Source organism: Centrocercus urophasianus, unplaced genomic scaffold, assembly GCF_019232065.1.
Source record: "Centrocercus urophasianus isolate 14NV4802_14NV808 unplaced genomic scaffold, USGS_Curo_1.0 seq_10, whole genome shotgun sequence".
NCBI lineage: Eukaryota > Metazoa > Chordata > Aves > Galliformes > Phasianidae > Centrocercus > Centrocercus urophasianus.
Genome location: NW_024884142.1, coordinates 77,068,211 through 77,086,142, shown reverse-complemented (window position 1 = coordinate 77,086,142; position 17,932 = coordinate 77,068,211). Strand labels below are relative to the sequence as shown.

Below are 17,932 nucleotides of genomic sequence, written 5' to 3'. Positions count from 1 at the left end.
TTCTTATGTGGTGCATCCACTTAGGAATGATGCTAACTAGCTCTTTTCTTCTTGGTTATGCATCAGAAGCCTGTTAAATCAGGTGCTACTAGTATGTTACTCTGCATGTAGGTATACTGTAAAGCTAAAATATGTGAGGCTCAGTGTATTTGTGTGTGTGTGTGTGTGTGTGTGTGTGTGTGTGTGTGTTCATGGTCTTTATATAGTAATCCTTGTGTTTGCTTGCTTTTCTGCTGTCTGCCTTTTGGTATTGTGCTTGATGGTATTTTCTTCTACATACATTCCTGTGCATTTCTATACATCACTTTTCACATGTAGAGGAATGAGTTTGAGACACCTATGATGATGTCTTTATCAAGAATTGTTTTGTAATTTGGTGAACTTCCTGGTTAAAGAGAAAATATCATTCATATATTGACCATTGGTTTGATTATCATATATGACACAATTTGCTGCAATAACACAACTGGGGGAAAAGAGCAGTTGAGTGTCACAAACTGTAATAATGTGTTGTTGAAAAAATGGTTTGGCTGCCTAAAACCAGGTTTCAACCAGCACAGATTTCCTGGAGCAAGAATTTTCCACTGTTTCCACTATGGACACTCGAAGACAGCTAGGGCAGTTGGTGGATGAGAAAGAAGAAACTGGTTCTATGGTAAACAGAATATTTGCAATATTAGGTGAAGCAACTTGTAGAAGTCTGGGATCCTTTCTCTAATACTCATAATCTATGTTTCAGAAGGGGGTCAGAACAAAGAAAACATGGTGTGCAAAGTCAGCTTGAAGGGTTGCTGGGTAGATTGCTTTGTGATGTCTGGCAATCTGATTTCTCTAAAGCAGGAAATAACATTTCCTCTGCTTCTCAGTGGCAGTCTTCATAGAAAAAAACTTGCAAGGAAAAGCAGAATGGTTTGTTTCTGTGAGAAGTGTAACAGTGAAAACCACAGGTTCATATCTACTCCTAGATGCAGAGTTGCTAGAATGTGTGCTCTTTTGCTGTTGTATGTGGTGTTTCATGTAACACAACTGGCAGAGGGGCTCATTTACAGATATGCTAGGGTACAGGAGCAAGGCTGGCTTTGTGTTCAGCTGCTCTGAGTAGCCTGTCTCTGTGAATCTTGCTCTAAACCCACCAACTGATGAGTGAAAGAACGGAGAAAGAATGTTAGAGTTGCAAGAAAGAAAACTGGAAAGAAAAAAAAAAGCATTTATAAAAATGAGAATTAAAAAAGAACAACAGAAATCCAGTGGAGGGAGAAGCAAAAATAATATACATAATATAAGTATACAGTTTAAATATACCAAGTATTGCAACTGTTTCAGTCTTTGAAAAAGGATCTAAGTGCAGCTTGTGATAGGAGAGCTCTACTCATTGTGAAACTTCTTTGTAGGGAGAGAGAGCTGATGCTGTTATGTAGCTTTAGTTTTAACTGCCTTGAAGGAAAATTGTGGTATGTTGAACTGCTGCATGAAATAACTATAGTTTACCTTATGTAAATGGTACAGGCAAGTTCTACTGCATTATTTTAAAGCTATGTTTAAAAGTGGTTGAATATTCTTCCCAGTTCTCATTGATAAGAACCAGGCAACTGTGTAATCTGGTGTCTGAGTGTTCCTTTACTAATGACAACTCTTCTTGGATACATAGTTTGATTGCGTGTACCGATATGCCAATGAAAGCAGATGAAAGCTGCTTTAAGGGACCTTAGAGCACTATACAAGGCAAAACATGAAAGTATTACCTGAATGTATACCCTAAACAAAAGAGAGAATAATACGTAAAAATAACACATAAAAATTAAGTTCTCAATTAGCCCAAACATCTACTGTTTCCTTGGTCTCTTGCTGTATATAATTAAGATGAGTTTGCTCCTACTTTTTTTTTTTTTTTTTTCCATTGAATTGTTTCAGTATGTATTTTAAAGAAATAGTAATTCAGAATCACATAGTTGGTTAGAGTAGTTCTCTATGCTGCATTGCTGAGCTAACATGCAACTTTCTTTGGTGTGAGCCCCATAAGACTGACCTAAATATGTCTGGAAGTGCCCCTTGATGAAGTGCTTAAACTTACACATTTACTTGACAGTTCAGTGCTCTGTGTGGTGCATAGTGAGCAGAGATAGAAAGACTAGACCCTCAGAACAGTGAGAGATGAACTGAATGTTTTGGATCTAGCCATTGGAGCAGAATGTTAAAGAACAGCTGAATATCCAAAAGCACTACAAGAAAAATGTACTTAGGAAGAGCACTGTTGCTTGAAAAACTGTGTTGTAAAAAGTACATTACATTACAGTCTGACTGTAAATGACTGAATTTGAGCACTTGAATGTATCTTCAAGCAAGACAGAAAAAGATTAGATAGAGGAAGAATGGGAGCTACCTAGGTTGGAAACATTGCAAGGTGGGGTCAACCAAAATACGTAGTATGTATGTCATATTTACCATTGCTGAAAAAGATAATATCATAGAATCAGAGAATCACTCAGGTTGGGAAAGACCTTAAAGATCATCGAGTCCAACCACGACCTAACCATGCTATCCTAACCAACAACCCTCTGCTAAATCATGTCCCTGAGCACCACATCCAAATGGTTTTTAAACACATCCAGGGATGGTGACTCAACTGCCTCCCTGGGCAGCCTATTCCAGTGCTTAACAACCTGAACTTACCCTGGAGCAACTTGAGGCCATTTCCCCTCATCCTGTCACCAGTAAGAAGAGATCAACCCCACTCTCGCTGTAAGCACCTTTCAGATGTCGGAAGAGAGCAATAAAGTCTCCCTTCAGCCTCCTTTTCCCCAAACTGAATGGCCCCAGTTCCTTCAGTCTCTCCTCCTAGGGCATATTCTCCAAGTCCTTCACCAGCCTCGTTGCCTTTCTTTGGACCTGCTCCAGCACCTCAATGTCCTTTCTGTACTGTGGTGCCCAAAACTGAGCACAGCACTCGAGGTGAGGCCTCACCAATGCCAAGTACAGGGGCAGGGTAACTTCCCTAGTCCTGCTCACCACACCATTCCTGATACAAGCCAGGATGCCATTGGCCTTCTGGGCCACCTGAGCACACTGCTGGCTCATATTCAGCTGACTGTACACCAAGGTCCCTTTCCATCAGGCAACTTTCCAGCCACTCCTCCCCAGGCCTGTAGGGTTGCCTGGGCTTGTTGTGACCAAAATGCAGGACCCTATACTTGGCCCCATTGAAACTCATACAGATTGCCTTGGCTCATTGATCCAGTCTATCCAGGTCCTCTGTAGTGCCCTTCTTTCCTCAGGCAGATCAACTCTCCCTCCCAACTTGGTGTTGTCTGCAAAATAGAGATAACAGCAGTCTTTACGTGGGAGATGTCTCCTGATAAATGGCTGACTCTTACAGAAGCAGTGTGTCTAGAAAAAAGCTTTATGTTTTTGTATCCTGCTGGTGTTGGTATGCTCTTAAAATAAGTCAGTGAATGCAAGTCCACCACAATCTCAAGTATGTTTAGGAGGAAAGAATCCTGCTAGCTTCAGGTATTTCCCATGTAGGTCAGCGATGCTGATAATTATAAGTCCTTCTTAAGATGAATTCCTTTGATTATTTTCTAACTCAAAGGTCAGTGTTTCACATGGGATCAGCTGAGATTACTCTCCCAGGCTTGTCTTAAGGATTGATCTTTTACCTGGAAGAAATAATGTTAGTGAGCATCTCTTGCATCCCTCAGATGATCTACTTAAAATTAAGCATTGCTTATTTAGAAAGAAAGGATTTCCATTTGTAAAGCCTGTATTCGCATCTCACAGAATGCTCTGTGCAGAAGTCCCATAGGTCTGATAGCCTGCAGAAGTTACCACAAAGACTGGATGATATGTTCTTTCCTTCCTGTTTTACTAATGTAAAATTGGTTTTATCATTCTGACTCTCCCACTCTTTCAGAGACTGTTTTGGTCTTAGGTCATCTTTTAGTTGTACTTGGTTAGCTCCCAGCACTGGGAAACAAAACAGTTGTTAGAAAGCTGGAAATAGGCTATCAATTTTACTGATGCTCTATTGCTGTGTGATGGATCCTGGACTTCTTATCTGAACCTTTTCTGTTGTTTGCTGGCTTGTTTTTTCCCTCCTACATGGAACCCTACACTACAGTCTTAAGGCATAACTTCCAGCAATTTCTAGTCACTGCCCAGTGTGACTGTGCATGTTTTGTTAAATGATCCCATCTTCACAGCAGTTGTACATTTGACTCCTGAGTTGTAATGCTTTTAAGTGAATAGCCTTGAATATACCTTTTCTTCCTAAGCTATAAGTCAGAACTGTGCTTACAGAGTCTCAAAACTCATTGTAAAGAGAAATAACAGAGAATTAGGCAAAAAGAGGCAGGTGGGTTGCGGTTTGATAGCAGTACAGCTGTCAGTTGCAGATGCTTTTGTTCTGTCAATGTACTTGATGCTACAGAAGCAATTACTGTAAGTGTAGTGCAAAGCACTCAGAAGGCAAGAGGTATTAAATATGTATCCTGGATACTACCAATAAAGTGAAGTAAATTTTGCCTGGAGAATTGCTAGTGATGATGTTTTAGCAGAAAGCATTTTTTTGTTGTTTTGGAGGGGTTGTTTGTTATGGCCAGCCTTCGAAATACAGTCATCTTCTAGATTGTAAGTGGTCTACTGACAGCAAGTGTCCTTGACTTCATCACTACTGTACTGATTTTATTAAGGACATGTAAAGTAATCTTCTGGCAAGATTTATATTTTATAGTCTGTTGCAGACTTACTGTTGAGAGAGCAATTATGTGATATGTAAGTGATGTCATTGACCAGGTGCTTCTGCTCACTGCAAAACAAACAAACAAAGCCAACAGCATATAATCAAGATCTCAAGTGCATTACTAATGTGTCATCTCCAGTTTTTCTATTACTTCTTAGACTATGTATTTTATGTTGAAAATAAACAATTCATGCTTGCTTTGGGCAACATCTTTGGGACACTGGTGTAGTACTACTTATTGACAAACCATAAATTAGAATTGTCTTTTTGCCTTTAGTCTTCATGGAAAATAAGGAGTCAATTGTCCCTAAATTGCTGGTTTGTAAACCTTTGTGTTGTACCTAGTCTGTATTACAGTTTTTATGTCAGCATAGTTGTAGCCCCTTCTCAACTATCTGTGCTGTTTTACCACTTTTCTCCTGAAAGTGGTGGTGGCCTCACTTGGCTTTCAAAGCATGGCTTTAGAGAATCAGATCATCATGTTTATATGATTCCATTTCATCATTATGCAAGAGGCAATGAAGCCTGGTACATCTTGTGAGCAGTCATGGTGATAAAAACAGCTTGTTAAAATTCTCAGAATATTGTATAGTATTCTGAACTCCTCAAGGACACAAGGCCTGAGGATCTAAAGCAGCAATAAATTCATATTTTTCTGTAGCACATAATTATGTTACACAAGTCTTGGAATATTCAAAACTCTGAGGGTGGAGCTTTGTAAGTTGACTTCTTGTACCTGTGTGTTTGCACCGTGGTTCATGGGAGTAACCCACAAATGTTTTCTGTATTGATGCCTTAGGTGACAGTGCAGAGTAGTAATAAAAAGGAAAGAGTATGTTCTTGGGATGATGTGACCCATCTGTGCTATAAGAATACAGAACATTTTAGGCATCTATGATTCACTTGAACAAGAAGGAGATATATCAGAAGGGTTGTTCTACGTTGAGTTTTTGCTGTACTAACCACTAACATTTGCTTTTGTTGGTTTGTTAGGTTCTGTTTTTGTTTCAGTAAAATTAACATTAAAAAAAAACAAGTGATATATTGCAATAATCATTACTGTACTCTGGGGAAGTGGAAATGATACAGAGCATTTGTATGCCAAATATATGAAAGAAAATCTTTAAGCTAGTCTCCTGGCTCTTATTAATGGTAACATACTTAAAGCTGGAAGAATTTTAGAACTAGGAATCTAGGTTTATTTCTACTTTGGATTTATTTCCACACTTTTAGCTTGTTTGGGTTTGGTTTTTGCCCTGGATAATTTTCTTTTCCTGTATGAGAAGGAAACAGAAAGCACTTTTATGTTATCCAAGGTCAGATTCCCCTTCTGGTGGATTTTAAAGAAATACATGCACCCTTTTCTAAGGATGACAATCTTACCTAAGACAAAAATTCGGTAGATGAGCATGATAGTCTTCCATCTGCCAATTTAATGTAGTGGGAATGAATATCCCCCTATCTGGTTTGTGTCTGTGTATGCCATGTGTTAGTGAACGTCTCAATTCATTTTACAATTTTATGGAGATATTCAGTGATACCTGGGGATACTTCCATGTCCACACAGTACAGGTTTCAGAAAACTAATAAAAGGCATTTGACAGAACTTAGAGAGGAAACCTACTGCAGACTTGCTTTCTTGGTAGAGTATGAAAGGAAAGAGCCATGCTGTTTTAAAAGCAACAGTTTGAGTCTTTCCTTTGGAGGAAAAAAAAAGAAAAAAAAAAAGATTTCTAAGAACTTTTTTTTTTTCTTCCACCTAAGAGTAAATGATTGCTGTTGCAGTTCATTTAAGATCTTTGTAGAGAGCAACAGGGCTTCCAAATTCTGTTTTTGGCACTGGTGAAGTAACGCAAGTTCTGCAGATACGTAGGCATAGGCATCACTTTCAGAAAGCAGGAGTATGATTTGAGACACTGTACACAAGGTTCTGTACTTAAGAGCGATTTATTTGTGTAAAAGCAGGAAATTCCGTAAGGAAATGTCACTAACTTTGTGTTTTAAATTTCAAGCTCAGATTTTGTGTGCTTCCCCGTTGATTCCTGCTGTGTGCTCGTTGTCCTTAACATTTTGTTTAAGGCTTAGTGACTACTGATAAGCTAGAGGAAAATAAAATCTTTAAACCACTTTGTGATAGTAATAACTAGTGAACATATTCATGGATCTTAAAATCTGTGCTTCTTTCAAGGGTCAAGCCTCAAGAGAATGATTTTTGACCATTCAGCACAGCTGCTTTTTGAAAGAGCAAAATGTCAGTTTTGTATTCATCTATTCGAAGTTAATTCCTTTCCATTAGTTCCCTATCTGAATAGGAAGTTGGATGTTTTTCAGTTCCTGCTGGCTCACTTCGGTGTGTTGTATATTCTGCCCTATCAGTTCCTGCCCCCGCACACTTTTCTCCTTGCTAAATGTCATTTTCTTTCCAATGGCTGTAGGGTGTTCTGCTTTATATTCAAAGGAAGTGTTTAGGAGTCCTGACTGTCTATGTTGAATGCCAGAGTATATTGAAAAATAGCATGTGCATGTTGATGAGGATTAGCAGTGAGTGAGGTTGCCACCAGGAACTCTGCTGACTGGAATTCATCTATGTTGTTCACACGTGGATTCACACGGGTGAGGAGGGGCTTGGTGATTGGGATCACTGTGTTTCTGCTAGGCACTTCTGTGAACCCCAGAGGCAGAGCTGGGTAATGGAAACCAGAATGAGGACCTGAGAATGGTAATGACTGCACAGGAAGCCCAGCTCCGGGCTTCACCTGCTGCCAGGCTTCGTGGGGAGGCTGCATAGGATGCCATCATTTACTAGCAGCTAGTAAACCTGAAGATATCAGGTACTGCTGACATCACAGTGACAGCCTTTCTGAACTAAATACTTTTGAGACTGTTGAATTATAGATATGAAGGAGAGAGCAAGATGCCCTTGTTTGGCTATTTTTCATCTTTGTGTATCTGGAAGGAAGAGGAAAGGAAAAGGAAAAGAAAGTATGTTGTCAAACATGCAGATCTGATAATCTCAGAGTGCTTCTTGAGGTTCCCAGAAGCCAATCACCAAAGGTATACAGGAATAGATATTGGTTTTCTCTGTCTTACCAGAGAGTTCTGTTTTTACTGAAACCTTTGAAAATGGAAGGGTGAACAGAAGTCTCATTTTTAGGTTAGAATTTATTTTTTGGAACAAAGATCACCTTTATTAGTGTTCAGTGAGAATGACTGTTGCTGGAAAGCAACAGGTGCTCAGGTACATAAAGGCATGGATGTCATACTTAGCAAATTGCTCTTTGATGTAGTAAATGACTTTCCAAGAAGTTTGCAATGTAGTCAGGCTGTGTTTTTCTACAGATGAGAAAGGGTTATTTTTCATATCCAGCTGGAAATTCCAGACTTGAGTGATTTCTATTGTAAGGTCCTAGGAGTGTTTATCTAATGAGAAAAGCACAAAAGAGATTGATTTTTATTATTTTCTGTGAAAAGAAAAGGGAACGAAAAGTATTTAGACTTTCTAAAGAACTCATCGGGGAACAGAAACTAAGCATAGCAATTTTTCAGTCACAAATGTTTTTGCCATCTGAAAACAGAGAAAGCCTTGCTCCTCGCTCTCTCAGAGTCACTAGTAGTAATTGCTTCTTATGTGGTAAGTCTGCTTCTGTTGACAATATCATTAACGTCTGCAGAACCCAGTATGTAAGCAGACACAGTCATATTATTCAATATTAGTCAATATTCGTGTTACTTAATATTTTCATCTTCTTTAGTAAAGAAAGCAATGAATGAAGACACTATAATGGAGAGACTGCAGTGTAAAGTTCTGCATTATCATCATGCCTTTAAATATAAAAACATACAGACATATTCCTCGGTATGTGAACATTTTATCAAAAAAAAAAGAAAAAAAAAAAAAAAAAAAAAAACAACCAAAAAACCAAACCCAAAACAACAGATAATGTGAGTCATTTTAATCTTTGCCTTATTCATTTGTAGCTTAGCTTGAAGTTTTCTATTATGTATATAGTTCAGGAATAAATTCGTCTTATGACCATATTTTTGGAGGAGGGACAAATATGAGGATGGAGAGCTAGGTAATCTAATCCAGTGTCATTAGCAAAGTTCTTCTTGCTGTATATTTCTCCTGGAAATATGAACTGCTGGAAGTCTAACAGGCTAAGAAATGAATGCAGTGACCTCTGCTCCATATGTCTCTATCAGCTGGAGAACTGGGAGGAGGCTGGTAACTAGCACCTCGAGTGAGGATCATAGCAGTAAGCAGTTGCACTGAAATTCATAGTGAAAGGACTCCTACATATCTTTTTTCCTCTGGAATCTGGCCATCTGAGCACTTGCAATGATTTGAAGTTATTTGGTAGTTTTTCCTGCATTTTCTTAGAACAAAGTCACTGTCTTTCAGGTGTTGCTAGAACATACTGCACAGTAGGGCTCTGAGCCCAGCTGAGAATATGGCATGCCACTGCAATGCATTTGATGAACAGAAGAGCAGCCAGTTGGTCCTTCTGCAGGCCTGCAGGGGAGCTGTATGACCAGTTAAAGGAGGAAGCCATGCCTCTCACCCTGTAATTTACCCAAACAGTTGTTCTGTCCTGTTCAAGAATTAGATATTTGGTGCGTGGAACAGAAAAAAAAAACAACTGTGTGGTTTAATAAATTTGTTTAAGTGGGAAAAGTAGGGATTGCCTTTTTAAGGTGAGTGAGCCTCCTTCAACCCTCTCTTGATTATTTGCAGAGGAAGTGTTTGGAGAGGTTGCTTAGACAGTGGGTGACAAAAATGGCACTTGAGAGGAATGTGTGCCCTCTGCCCACCTCCAGCCTTGTGTGCTTGGTGCCCTGGCCCACAAGGAGGGTGCTTCCTGCCAGATTATGCTGCAAAAGAGATGTGCACCAGATGCGAGACCCTCTTAAAACAGCTGTTGTGTGCAAGGGAGTACCAGTTGCATGGCAGATATCTGCACTGCTGGAAATACTTCCCACAGGGATCTGCAGCCCAGCTCCTCAGGACATTGCTGGCAGAGCCGTTGTGGGGACATGGGCCTATTAGGGCCATCTGCCCAGCTGTTTGGTCTTGCAATCTTGAGTCTTGTGGAGCCCATAGGCTGCCCTTAGCATCTCTTTGATTAAACATTGACTGTGACTGCAAGTTAGATGAGCAAAGCAGTCTGTGGTAACCAGGGCAAGGTAGCAGATGAGGAAAATGCTGAGGGTTCTCCTGGGTAACACAAACCAAATACGTGCTAGTGCACAGAGAAGTGCCTGAGGCTTAAAGATCCTTGCAAAACTCCCACTCTGTGCAGCCTTACCTCAAGCACTATGTGCGGTTCTGGGCCCCACAGTAGAAGAGCATATTACAAAGATGTGAACAGATTAGAGGGTGAGATGAATGAGGAGGGACTGAGATCCCTGGGTTTGCTGAGCCCAGAACAGAAGAGATGAGGGGAAGCCTGATGGCGGCTGTGGCTCCACACAGGGAGCGGAGGGCAGCGCTGAGCTCTGCTCTGTGTGGCAGCGGCAGAGCCCAAGGGAACGGCATGGAGCTGCGTCAGGGGAGGGGCAGCTGGGGGTTAGGGGCAGGGCTGCACCAGAGGGTGGTGGGCATGGAACAGGTTGCCCAGGGCAGTGGGCACAGCTCTGAGCTGCTGGAGTTCAAGGGACAGTTGAACAGTGCTCTCAGACGTGGGGTTTGGGTGTTGGATGATGCTGCATGGAGCCAGGGATAGGACTTGATCTTTGTGGGTTCTTTCCAACTCAGGTTATTCTATGATTCTATGGAATGTATTGGGTTAAAACAAACAAAGGCACCTGGTGAAACCACTGGTGAGTGGAAACAGTGTTCCTATGTGGGAATGTTCCTGTGTATCTAAGTGGGTTCCCACTTGAGATGGTTCATGCCACCACCAACCAGCTGTGCTGATCTCACTCTTGGGGGGACTTTTGATCAGTGTGGGAGGGCTTTAATCTGTGCTTTTCCTACACCTCCAGTAGGATGTGTTTCTGTGATGGATGATCACACACCTCCTACTTCCCAGAGCTGTGGCTCTCTTGTGTGGAGAGGCTTGTTCAGAGCTGTGCACTCCTATGTTGGGAGATTATTGCTTGGAGAGGGTGGGTTCGTTTGTTTTTGCATCAGGACTCATTCACATAAAACTGCACATTGGAATCAGGGTGCATATACTGAATTGCCTTTCAGTCAGGAAAAGTTCTTTTGTTATTAAACTAGATGGTACATTCTGCTGTTCCTGTAGTGCTAAAGCAGATGGAAGTGTTTGGAATCTCCTTTGTTGCCAAGGGTATAAACAGTGTCAAAGGGCTCTACATTGTCAGTTTAGAAATGCCAGCTGGAAAGAGGTTTCATTTTTAAGTCCACTTGAGAAAAAAAATAAGGGGAGGAGCCAATATATGCCCCCTTTTCAGCCTTCACACTGGATGATTTTCTCCTGCAAACTTTCGATAGTAGGAACTATGTTTTTAGATACAGCAGTATTCAATTCTGATGCCATATAATTGATCTGTGCACATGAGTTGGTGTCTCATTTTACAAGTACAGTAGTATGTACTGTGAATCTGGAAATTCTTGGTGTAAGCAGCATTGGAACTGAGCAACAATTTGTTTTTTTTTCCTCTAACATAGTAAAGCAAGGAGGCATTGTAAAATTGCAGTACCAGGAAAAGGTGGTAGTAGTATGCACAAATTATGTATTCCAGCAGGTACTCATTATTTGCCTACATGGACTATGTCATTAATCTGGGATTAGCTGCAAGATGTGGAAGAGACAGAAATCATGGTTTTAGGTGTCAGTCTGAGTACTGTTATTACAGGGAAGAACTAGTGAAGCAGTTCTGTATCCAAACGGCACCTTAAGGAAATCATGTTTCTTTCAGGGTAGGGCAGATGTGCTCTTCAGCACTTATGGGGCTGTAATAAGCTGCAAGATGGGTTGCAAATGATGCTGAGAATGAGAAAAAAAAAAAAAGTGTGTTTCTGTATCATTAAGGACAAAACCATATACAGGTTCTCACAAATGAATGAATAAATTCTGAGTGTTTCCTCTGATGTGTGAACTCCGAAATTAGCACCGCTGAGTTCTGCACTCTAAGAATAGTACAGCATGTCAGCAGCGAGAGAGGAAGGAAAAGGAAAATCAGGAGAAATATGACTTTCCAGCCTTCCGTAACTTTTGAATCGCTTGAAGCTTAAGCTTTGGAGCATACAGGCTATATCTGTCACTGCAGAAGTTAACTAAATAGCCCTGCATCAGCACTGTAGTAGAAAAATTACTAGTGATTGGCTTTACTCCAACCTGAGAGAGATGCTTACCGCAGGAAAACAAGTATACAAACAGGACTGTATTTTCTGTCCTCAGCACTTGTAAGTGCTTATCTTTGCTTGCAAGCAGGATCTCTTTGGACTGATGGCCTTTTAATAAAAAGCACAGTGTCTAGATTTCAAGCAAAAGAGAAGGAAAGCCACTCTGGCAAAGCTGATATGCCTGACTCAAGTAGGGGAAAAATTACACCTGAGAATAGTGTAGATGGCCTGAATCTGACTGGAACATAGTAGCTGAGTGTGAGCATCCACAGGCTACCTTAGGCAGTGAGGACTTGTCATCTCTGTTTCCACTGGGGATCTTATAAGCCACTTTTCCAATAATATACATAGTAACATGGCTGAAAATATTTTCCAGAAGAAAAACAAAAATGTGAAGCTAGAATATATTAAAGGCCAAAGGAGAGAGCATATATTTTTCTTGCTGAAATTAAACTTTATCAGACTATGCTGGTTAAAAAAAAAAAACAACTGGCAAAACAAAAAATCATAGTGCTTCAGTATGTGCCTTTCCTACCAACTGCTCTTCAAAGTACGTTACATGCATTTTTTCCATGAAATTCAAAGGCCTCTCAACAAATGTTATTAAACTTTATTGCCACTTTCTCTTGTACGTGACAGCTGCTGCTAACAGCATAATTGGCTGGGGAGGAAGTCACTGTGTGTCTTGTTCTGTGCATGGTCCCTCTAAATTCCTTCTGGCACTGACAACGGCTTCGGTATGTATTATGAACAATGCTGCTTATGCTTGCAGCAGTTTAATAGTGCCATTAAACTGCTTCTCCAGAGTATACAGTAATCATCATTAACACATGTCAAGTTGGTCTTTGAATAGAGATTGAAACGGGACCGGTAGTTTCTGAAGTTTAAGGCTGTAGTTGCGTGGAGGTTTTATGTAACAAATACCTCCAGCCTTAGTCAGGGCCACTTGTAGTGAGAGTAACTATAGCAACAAAACAAAATTTCTGGCTAATGAAGGAATATTTCCAGCCAGTAGGACATCAGTCTCTGATCCAACCCCTGAAATACATGTATTTATCAGTTTTTTGTGTAATGCTATTTTGATAGTTACTGCCATCTTGTCAAAGATTTTTTTTTTTTTTTTTTTTTTTTTTTTTTTTTTTTAGAAAATGTCATTTCTTTGCTTTCAATGTGTTGTGAGTTTTTTGTTGTTGTTGTTGTTGTTTTGGGGTTTTTGTTTTTTTCCATAAAAATCTGTGGAGGGACTTGTTCCATTTTTTCCCTTCGAATGGAAACATTCTGATTGTTTATTTTTTTAACCTGCTTTCCTAAAGAAAATAGTGCAGTTGGGCTTTTTATAACATTGAACGCTTTTGAAAATACTGTCTGATTTGAAACAGGTTTTAGTGGAATGGTAGACATCCCGTCAACTAATATTATTGCCCAACTTTCCCAGGAGCAAATGGCTGCATGGGGAAACTCAGACAAGGAGGTGCTGTGCTTTGCTGTGCTGTGTTCAGGCTGGCAGCAGGACAGCAAGCAGACATGGCGGGGACTTGCCACATGGCTCATGGCTCCAGGGGGATGGACAGGGTGGTCAAAGCTGTAGGGAATTAAATGCCACTGGGGAAATGAGCAGTTTATTGCATTTAATGAAGAGACTTATAAACACATATTGTTTCTCTGTCTTACACAGTCATTGGCATTCATAAGAGATGACAGCAAAATGAGTAAGGAAGGTAATGAGGGATGCTGCAAGAGGTGATCAGTGCAGCCATCCAAATGCGCATGTTCTGGAGGTGCAATAAAGGCTGGGGTTTTGAGGGGCCCCCAGGAATCAACCTCCTTAGCAGACGAGGGAATCCTAGCCTAAAAGCGACAGCCTTTTATATAATGGCAGGAAGAATTACTATTCCGTAAATAAAATGGTAACATAAAACCTTGGTTAGAGCTTTTCTTTTGCCAAACCGATGTTATGTGAGGAGCAGGAGTACATTTTTAAAAGAATAATGGCATTTGCTGAAGCAAGCTGAAATTGCAGTGCTAGGCTCTGGCTTTGCCACCTCAAAGCTGTAATAGCATTTGGATAGTCTGTGTGCAAGTCCTGTCCTTATCCCAACTTAATAAACCAAAACAGCACTAGTTTTTAAAGAGATCCTTGATCCCTATGCTAGCTTGTCTGAATAATTGTCATTTCTAAAGTTCAGTAATTTTCTGTTCAAGTGGGTTAGCGACACTTTAAGTGCACAAACCTCCAATAAAATTAAATGTATTTTTGCACTGGACTGTACCTCCTCTTTCAAGCAACAGCTTCTTGCTCCTAATAATTCCCTAGCCATTTAGCAGCAAGGGCAGCGTGCAAGTAAATTGAGATGTGGAAAACAAGGGAAAGCAGAGAAAAGTGTAGACTGTTATTTGGCTTTTTGAAGAGCATAGGAAGTCTGTCTGATGCATTTGTGTAGTTTTCTGAGGCTGTTCCTGCATAGAATCATAGAATCATTAAGGTCAGAGAGGACCACTAAGATCATCTAGTCCAACTGTCAACCCATCACCACTGCCCGCTGACCCATGTCCCTCACAACAACATCTACACATTCCATGAACAGCTCCAGGAATGGAGCTCCACCACAGCCCTGGGCAGCCTGTTCTGATAGAATTAGCAAGTCTGGTAATGCCCCTTTTCTACATAGTAAGAAAGGTGTTTGTCTATCAGTAAGCTGGAAGGAAACAGTCATTCTCTTGCAAAACTGTGTTTCCTGGATAGTATATTGCTATAGTAAACCATATCAACCGCAGGCCCTGCCTCTTTCCGATAACATTCTCTTTGCCCTTGCCAGCGTCCTCGTGATGTATCACATGTTTTGTGATCTGTCTGTACACCAGTGAAAAGATGGGGCAGAGCAGCAGTTAACAGGGAGTAGCATAGCAAACGTCAGATTAAGCTGTAAGAAAGAATAATCTGCCCAGCTCAAGTTGGTGAGATGGTTGTAGAGAGGCAGAACGTAAAGGCCAGCGCTGGAATTTTACCATATCATATGATTTAACACCTACGTTCACAGAAAAATGTGACATAGACTCTTTAATATCTTCAGTTAATTAAAACTTGGGGCTTACACTTCATCTAAAATGATTTAATGGCTCTAACAAAATACGGGAGCAGGTATTAAAAAGGATGAATCTTAAGGGGATGAATGTAATCTTAAAGACCCAAATAAAAGCAATTTAGTTCAATGTATTAAGGAAAGCTGGCCAGATATTACTGAATCCATCTCTTTCATTTGATGGTTGGAATTTTTCTTTTGCTCCCCCTAAGTCAGCTACAGCACTAAATCCTATAATAGAAACCTTCTAAAATTAGTAGAACCGGCTGAGCTTTCCATCTTGCTGCACTGTTCTGGTTAGGATTATTAATGAAAACCTGAACTTTTGCCTTTCTTTCTCTGTTTTATAAATTAATAATAGGATGAGTTAATGCAGGCGGTAAGTTTCAGGCTTCATTTTATATCATATCGGCTTATGTTGTTTTCCCAGAGTATTTAACCTTGTGGTGTTCTGTAGCAGCTTTAACACTAGAGGTTTGGTTTGGTTTCGTTTGACATAAGTGCAGAATTATGCTCTTGATTTGTGGTCCACAAGTTAATGCTTGTGGATTGGACCAGCTCATCTCTTGGATTCTCTAGAACAAAGATCCTAAAACTGTAGATCACAACTTTGTTCTGGATTGTAATAGTGTTAGCAGATAGCATTGCAACAGTCAGAAGTAGGTCAGAAGCAATTGTGACTTCCAAGGTTGTCCCTTCCTTCTTCTCCCAGCCCACCATGCTCATAAAAAGTAATCCTAGGTGCTTTGGAACTGGCCTGCACTCTAAAATGCAAGGAAAAAAGTGACTAAGAATCCAAGCAGAATGGTTATGTTGTTTCTTTGATTCTGTAATTTAGACCTCCTTCCTGAGTAGCAGTAATAAGCAACAGAATTGCTCATTTGACAAAATGAGTTGCAGTTTGATTTCTATTTATGGCAGCAAAAGAAAAATTTGTCACATGAATGTGTCCTGAGGCACAATAACCCATGGGAGGGGAAAGGGAGGTATGAGTCCAGTGCCCTAGCTTTTGGTTGCAAGGGGAGTTTTGCAGTGTAGGTAGAGAGGAGTGATGTACCTGAATGAAACCTCTTGCCTGCTGCTGCAGGTGCATGCCTGTCTTTTAAACACCACGAAGCGTGGTGTTTAAAAGACAGGAGATGGTTCACAGTGGTGCAAAGCTGTACCAAGCTGTGCCATGCAGCCGCATCAATGCAATTAGTTAATTTAACAAGAGAGCACATGCAGCTTAGGGGAGAAATGTTTCAGTGGCTTAATCCGTTTCCCAGGGTTGTCTTTGCTGGAATAACTTCAACAAAACTGTATTATGAAGCAAACCGAGTAGATTATGTTTTACAACTTCAATAGTATCTAGATGATAACTTTTATGGGCTTGGAAATTTATGTGCTAGGATTGTTGCCATGCAGTGGTTTTGCAAAGGTGATATTTTTGTACATCAGGCTTCGGATGCCCATTGGCTGTAGTCCTGAATATAGCGATCAGAATTTGTATCCCTTGGAAACAGCAAACCACGCTCAGAACAGATGGTAGTCTGAAATACACGGATCTGCAAGGTTTACTGAAGCAGACTTCATCAGATTTGAGTGAATTAAGTGCATGACGTTATTTACAGTTTTCAGTAGAGAAGCTTTAGTACAACTGGAATGACACTGAAAATCCTGCACTTAGAATGACTGAATAGCAGGTATTACCTGGAAAATAAGTTTATGTGTGGAGAGACCTGACAAAGCTGTGAGCTTGGCATAGAGTGGGAGCAGAAGGGGAACATTTAAAACGGGAAGGCCTATATCTGTATCAGACAGGCAAATGCAGCTACTGTGGAAGTTTATTATAAATAAGGAACAAGGTGGAAGTAAAAAAGCACAAGGAGCAAATTCAGTCATGCCATAACGAATCACGAATCTGACCCATCAAGGAACCTGTCAGCTTCTAACAGAGACCACGTTTCTCTGAATTAACCCATTCTGTGTCTCATTCATGCTAAAAGTGCCCTGAAGTTCATGTGTTCATGCTTTTAGTAACTTCTGCAGGGATTCCTGGAGAAAGATACTCAAGGCTATTGTTTTGAATACTCTGTGTGCAGGAATTGACTCTGAGGACATAATTCACAGTATTGTACAGTTAGCGTGTTGGAATTTATGCTGTTGTTTCTGCTCAAGAAAATAACTTGTGCAGGCTGATGCAGGATTTCCTTGAGCCACTGGATAGCAAATATCATAGTTATCGTGAGCAAGGATGTAGTTGTGCGGTGCTGGGATTGCACAAGTGAAATGCTCTCACATGCCTCCTCAGGCAGCATGGCAGTAAGCTGTACCAGCTCTGTACGTCACCCACTGACATCCCCTCTCTTTTAGCTGTTTCCCTAGGTAGCCATGCAGAGTGGGCTGTAGCTGAGTCAGAACCACAGGGTACATGAAAGCATTAATTCACTGCTGCAGGTTTGAGGAGCTGCTTCACTCAGGCAGCATCCCTCCCTGCCCCCTTTTTTTCAACCCCTCCAAAGGCCCTTTTATGTGGTAGGTGGACTTGATACTTTCACATGCTCATGCCCTTTCTCATACCTGTAATTTAGCATAATTATGACTTGACAAATGCATGCAATGTGCTCTCATCACCGTTCAGTTTGGTACGTATATCTAGTGAAGTTTTCATAGCTGGCTACTCCATTTCTCTTCTGCTTGGGGTCATCTTGTGCTGAAGCCTGATAAACAGGGTAATTACATGAAAAAGAATTACAGCTCCGAATCTTTTCCAGTAAGGCTGAAGGAAGCTATTACTTCATATTCTGTTAAATGGCACAT

General features: G+C 40.6%; 1 protein-coding gene across 7 annotated transcripts in view; it reads left to right on the top strand.

Annotated features, from left to right (window-relative positions):
• TTC7A (tetratricopeptide repeat domain 7A) overlaps positions 1 to 17,932 on the top strand; it is a 160,807-nt gene that overhangs the window by 76,668 nt on the left and 66,207 nt on the right. The window lies entirely within an intron of this gene.